This window comes from Erpetoichthys calabaricus, chromosome 3, assembly GCF_900747795.2.
Source record: "Erpetoichthys calabaricus chromosome 3, fErpCal1.3, whole genome shotgun sequence".
Taxonomy (NCBI): Eukaryota; Metazoa; Chordata; class Cladistia; order Polypteriformes; family Polypteridae; genus Erpetoichthys; species Erpetoichthys calabaricus.
This window is the reverse complement of record NC_041396.2, coordinates 87457569-87463894: the sequence shown is the minus strand read 5'-3', so window position 1 is coordinate 87463894 and position 6326 is coordinate 87457569. Positions and strand designations below refer to the sequence as shown.

The following is a 6326-nucleotide window of genomic DNA, read 5'->3' as shown; positions in this document are numbered from 1 at the left end:
AAATAACCATATTATTTTACTAATCGGATTAATTCATAAATTATGATACACCAGTACAAATCTTGCTAAGTAGTGCAACAACTAAGGTGTGCTTTGGAAATGATCTACACCAGGATGTATCCTATTGTCTACAGCTGCTAACTGCCTCAGGATGTTCATTTTAAATGACCCAAAGGGCGTGTATCACATCACTTTAAAAACACTTGATCACAGTTACATTGGTTTTATTCTTCTATTTTGTGGAAAAATATGAGCGATCAACATTACACCACAACTAGACTAGACATGTTTTACTCGCACAAAAAATCTTGATCACTCACTCAGTTATTCACATGTTCTGTAAATCCAGTACTGTGCATTTCTACCTGATATTGATTATAACGTCGTCAAATATCTTTACATCCGTCAACATCTTTACAAATGCATTTCGAGATACAGCCGACAAACGCCGTTCTTCTTCAGGGAGAACCGCCAAATGTGACGGAAGTCGTCATGGCGGTAGGGGAATTATTGTCTGACGTCATGATGTTATGGGTCAAAGTTGATACATCGCCATTTCCCTTTCAAGTCGCCCGATGAAGCAGTTTGGTGAAAAAAAAAATCACAATTGCTCATTTACGGCATGCTTGGGTTCTAACTTGAAAAATCTAAGCCAAAACTGGAGGTGTGTCGATTGCGTGTTTCTCAGGTGGAGCAAGTAGTATTACGCGTTGTAGAGAACCGACAGTCGTGTTTTGGAGTGAACTTGCTTTCTGTTTGTTTATAACAGACTATTGACAGTTAAAGGTAGGTACAGTGGTTTTTGTTTCTATGCAAATTAGTAAAATGGCAAAATCGTGATTTTTGTAACATTGTCAACCATGTTTTTTTCTTTTTTCAGTTGTTTCTCCTAATTAGTAAGGCAACGAGTTTGTCACGGTCGTGTGCCAGTTTATTAATGTGCTTAGCCTTGTTTTATGCAAAAACTCGCTTTATGGCATCTTAAAAACGTGCGCTACCTTTGCGAATTTTGTGGTTGCTTCACATTACCAAACATTGCAATAATGTGTATATTTTAAACTTTTTATATACACCTTATGATCAGTATGATTAATTACACACACACTTTACATTTAATGAAAGTGACAGTGGAACTAATACTGCACTAAGTGCCTATACTTAGTAAAGAGGACGCAAGCTTTCGTTTTATCATACCAGACAAACTTGTTTCTTTACCCGAGTTTAATTTGGGCATGGCGCTACACATTTTATGACTCCTCCCCCATTACAAAATTTAAAATTAATATACAGTGCGCCCTATTTCTTACATTCCTCAATGTTAAAACGTACTATAGACTGTAGCTAAGGCGACGCTTTATGTAGACAAGCTGTAGGAAATTTATTGGAATATACGCACGTGGGTGTGCGGCTTTTCTCAATGTATATGTTTGTTTGATATTCTATTTTTCTTATTAAATGTCAGGGATAAACCTGGCCAGCGGAACAGACTACTGCCGTCGGAAAGGGTTGTTAATGCCCCGTGTATGTATGTATATTAGAACGCTAATGATGTTCAGCAGATTTGGACACCTTTTATAATATTAATTTCATGCCAGAGAGAGTGCAGTGTCGCCCATAAGGATAAAAGATGAGTTCTTGCCTTTAATCCCAATTTCGGTTTGATTATGTTTACTTCATATCCCACGAGTTCTTAAATTATGCTTATTATAACTATTTTTAGTGCGTCGGAGAACACTTAATTGTAAATAGGTTTAGTTTCTTTGAAGACGCAGCTGTGCAAACGACTAATTCAGGCATTTCAGGTTTACAGTCCTGGGGCCCGCCTGTTGCTAAATGTTATCTTCCTAACCAGCTTCACAATGACGGTCTTTTTTAATTTTTTTATTAATTTCTTTTTGTCTAATCAGGTGACCACCCCTCTATTTTGCATTCAGAAATGTAAGATTTCTTTTTTTATAGGAAATTGAGATTTGTTTTGCCATAGTTTTAATAGCTTAACTTTGTTTTTTGTGTCATTCTTATTTCACTCTTTTTTGGGGGAGGTTTCTATGTTAATTTTATCCCAACACTGACAGTTAACGATGAATGGCGTGAACACAGCTGCAAAAAACATTTAACGCTAAGGAGATCTTCTTGGGTATTATTTACTTGCATACTTATTGGCATATAACCTGAATATTAAAAATTAACAAAAAAATTAACCAAGTTCAAAAGAATGAATTAATATCTAACATTCATTCTGGCTTTATCCAGTAATGTTTTAGCACTGCCAGTTTAGTTAATTAAAATTAATAAAAAAAAAAAAAAAAAAAAGAACAAATTGGCCTGGATGAAAATTGACTGGGATGGAGCTAGGGCTTACTTTAGAAACCACTGATCTAATTGTTTGATTTTTATCTAGTTGAAACTAGACAGGAGCATTTTGTCATGACATTATTATAGATTTATATGTCTACGTTTTTTTGTTTTTTTTTTATATAAAGAACTTTGCATTCATAATTAGCAGACTAGGACCTTGTACTCATCTGTATTTACTATTTTTTTTTATGTCTTTCTCATCTGAAATATTCCTTTCTGCTCTCATTTAGCAAAAGATGCAAGCAGACCTCAGTCTGTAGTTTGTTAAATGTAACTTTTTTTTTTATATATATATATATATATATATATATATATATATATAAAGGATAAATGTATTTACATCAGCTAACTAGAATACACATTTTATAAATGGATTATTTCAACGGAGGGTAACTGCAGCCTGCAATACCTATGATATAGGTCACAAAAAATCCCTTCACATAAGGACCTCAACATCACAAAACACCCATACAGTGACCGCATTATCAGAATGCCCACTCTGAGCATCACTCCCATCCCGAACAGCAATTCACTATTTAGCACAAGCATAAACAACTGTCCAGTCTCATACCTACACCAGCTAAACATTAAAATTTTTGAATTAACGTTTCTAAACACTTTGCCAGCATAAAATCCTGTTTTATTACTATTTTGAAAATGTTTTAAATAGTTTTTTTCTTCAAGTCTTATGTTATAATAAAGGTAACAAACCATATTAGCATCTGTTGTTATAAGCAGCATGAGAACAATAGTGTTTGTAAATATGTTTTATTTACATAGAACTAGATATAACCACCAAAAACTTCCCTTTCAAATCTCTTGTTACTCCCATCATCACTATAAAAACACTCAAATACATTAAGTTATAGCTTGAAGTTTCCAATGACCAAATTAATAATGTGTGATTTATTAATAGTGTAGCATTATTTTTTTTTTGTTACTGTTAGAAATTAAACAATGTCCTGATGTTGACAAAACATGTACATATATATCAAGATTTGTTTACAAATGTATTTTGGCTTCTCAACATCATATCATACACATGCAAAGCAACGTTAAGCTGCACAGATTTTTAAAAGGTTTCTAAGACAGCGCTACAAATAAAACTGGGGGAAAAACTGATAAGGATACAGTTTAAAAAATAAAGCTATTTATTGATTGATGCGATCCATCAATGTTTTCATGAATTAAAGCTGTATTTGTAAAATATGCCATGTCCACAAGAATTGACTGGTATGTGGCTGCCATAAGATTTTTACATAATTAAATACTTTTAAGTATTTGAGTTGGAGACAATAGTGATTCATCTTAAATCAGTCTGATGCAGATCAGATAACATTAAAATAGTTTGCAAAAGAAGTTTTTAGAAAAGAATTAGGAACAACCTAAAATAAACAGTGCTTGTTTTTAAAAATTAAATATCAAATGAATAATAATGTGTATGTTGCAGTATGTATTCAACATAGAATAATCCAAGGGTGATCTCATGTTAATACAATTTTATGGCAGAGAATCTGTTGGATGTAGTATCACTGTTTCAGTGTGCACTTCAAGTTTGTTATATGCATACAGTACAGTATTTTTACTTGCATTGCTCTTTTAAACAGTGACAATAATACAGTAGGACACAAAGTATACAAAGAATGCACTGTACAGTACAGTACTGTACTATATTTGGAAGTGTTTATATGAGGTGCTTTATTTGCGACATTTTTTAAATGATCATTGGCTGTTCAGTAACTCCACAAATTAAGCATTTTATCTGAATTCTACTGGTATGAGGGTTAACAGTCCTTTGCCATTTGCTAGAGCAGAGGAGTGAGGAAAACTGTGTGAGAGTATTTAATAATCATGTCAGTGTGTGTTATTGCTGTCCTGAACAGAGGGCAGCTGGGTGCCAGTAACATTTCGTATGTCTTTCATCACCTTTGGCAGTAAGCTAAGCAAGTGTGCTTTACCAGGATGTGATGCAGCCAAGTAAGATGGAGCCTGTGTACCTGTTAGACTTCTAAGGAAGTAGAGGCATTGGTGAAATTGACAGTAGTCTAAATATGGTGTTCGCTACAGTTCCTCAGTGATGGTTACTACAAAAAATTTAAAGCTGTTTATCCTCTCCTCAGCATTCCCTGTAATATATTTGGAAGTCTGATCAGCTTTCTGAAGTTTATGGACAGGTGTCTGATTTTGCTGACATTAAGGTCAGCAAGGAGTCTAGTGAGCAACCTTTCTGGTACAACGGTGTTAAATGCCAAGCTGTTTATTGATAGGACTCTGAAAGAGCAGTTTTTAAATTCTCCAGATGTGACAGGATGCTGTGGAGTGAAGAGAATAAAGGTATCTGTTGTAACAGTATGCATCTTGGCACTGATGCAGGGGAATAAAGTGTGCCACTAAATTAAAACAGCTACCAACTCAATGCAGTTGTTAATGCTATAACATGAGTACTCCCATATATCAAAGAGACAGTTATGGACATTAAATAAGCATAAATAGACAAAATGTAAGCATTACAACAGAGGTATCTCATAAAATATCTCTATATATAATCTTCATTTGGATCTTGATCTTTGTTTGTCTGCGAATGAATTAGAAGAAGAAGCACTAGATGGCAGTAGAGAGACAGCTAAAACATAGGCATTGCATTAAGAATCTCCTCCAGGCTTATACTACTGAAGAATGTAGTACTCCAGTCACACCTCAAAACACAGACATTCAAACTAAACAAATTGTTGTGCGTTAAATTAACTAATCTTTTATATATAATCTTCATTTGGATCTCGATCTTTGTTTGTCTGCGAATTCCACGCATGCATAGACCACCTTCCAGTTTAGTACGTTGTTGTTACTCACGGATGTCAACAATGTGCCGGAATAACGAAAGGGGTGGTGGACAGTGTTACGCTGGTTAGCTCCTGAGGCCTGGTTAGAGAATGAGATTGCCGAAGATAAAAGGTACGTGCCTACGTAACATATGAATGAAAGAAAGACAGTGGGTAAAATGAATGACAACGTAACAGCACGTTCCGGAAATTATTATTGTTACGTTGTAGCCGGCGAGTGCTGCGCGTCTCACAGTTGTACCGTGGCTTGCTCACATGTCAGTGAAGTGATTCCTATTTATGCTTTAAAGAGCCTGGATACTTATGTGTCCCCCTTTTATAACCATTGCTCCATGTATATTGCCTTACTCTTTGGATTGCCACAAAGCAACCTGCGAGATTGGAGAAAGGTTGAGAAGAGATCGTGAGAGGAAACGACAGCATCATGAAAACGAGATGGACTGTGAACGGAGAGAAGCAGAAATGCTCCTACACCACCACATAATTACTATTCGGACAGTGATTCCGAGTAGGCCGTTCCTATCGAATCAATGTCCAAGGGTTTTCTTTTGTAATTTTGTTTCCCTTATAAAAAATCATAATGCTGTGCGACGAAGGGCCCAGTTCACGACTGGCAGCCGCGTTTAAACAGGGAGCCCTTCACAGACAACTTTAACACGCGCAACGTAGTTGGGCGCACATGGCTAGTACATATATACAGTATAATATCCTGATTTTGAGTGAAGTGAAACATGCTATTGAATCAAACTTATGTAACTTAGTGTCAAAGAACAATTCTCCAGTATAGTACTGAGGGCTCTGTGTGGCTGAAAGCTTTTTCTCCAACTAAATTTAGTTTTTGACTCCTACTTTGAACTTGGAAACCAGTGGTCTAACCTTCTGTGGTGTAAGAGTTATGAATCAAAACACGAAAGTCATTCCTCTAGTGTCAGCATGTAGGTGAGTTACTGAATAAATACGCCAAATTCCATTACTGCAGCCCTTCCTCCCTGTATTGCACCTTGGACAATTTGGAGGCTGAAAAATGAAAAACACAAAATACGGGCCACAACGGAATTGTTGAAGCAGCAGCAATTGTTGGGAATATTTTAATCCCTTATATCATCTAGAAGTAGTGCATATCTGTTA

At 35.6% G+C, this 6326-nt stretch overlaps 1 protein-coding gene across 1 annotated transcript in view; it reads left to right on the top strand.

Annotated features, from left to right (window-relative positions):
- Positions 1-540: 540 nt before the first annotated feature.
- LOC114648174 (uncharacterized) overlaps positions 541-6326 on the top strand; it is a 59017-nt gene continuing 53231 nt past the window's right edge. Inside the window, exon 1 of the mRNA XM_028797059.2 lies at positions 541-786. The gene's annotated coding sequence lies outside the window, so the exon portion shown is untranslated. The remainder of the gene's footprint in view (positions 787-6326) is intronic.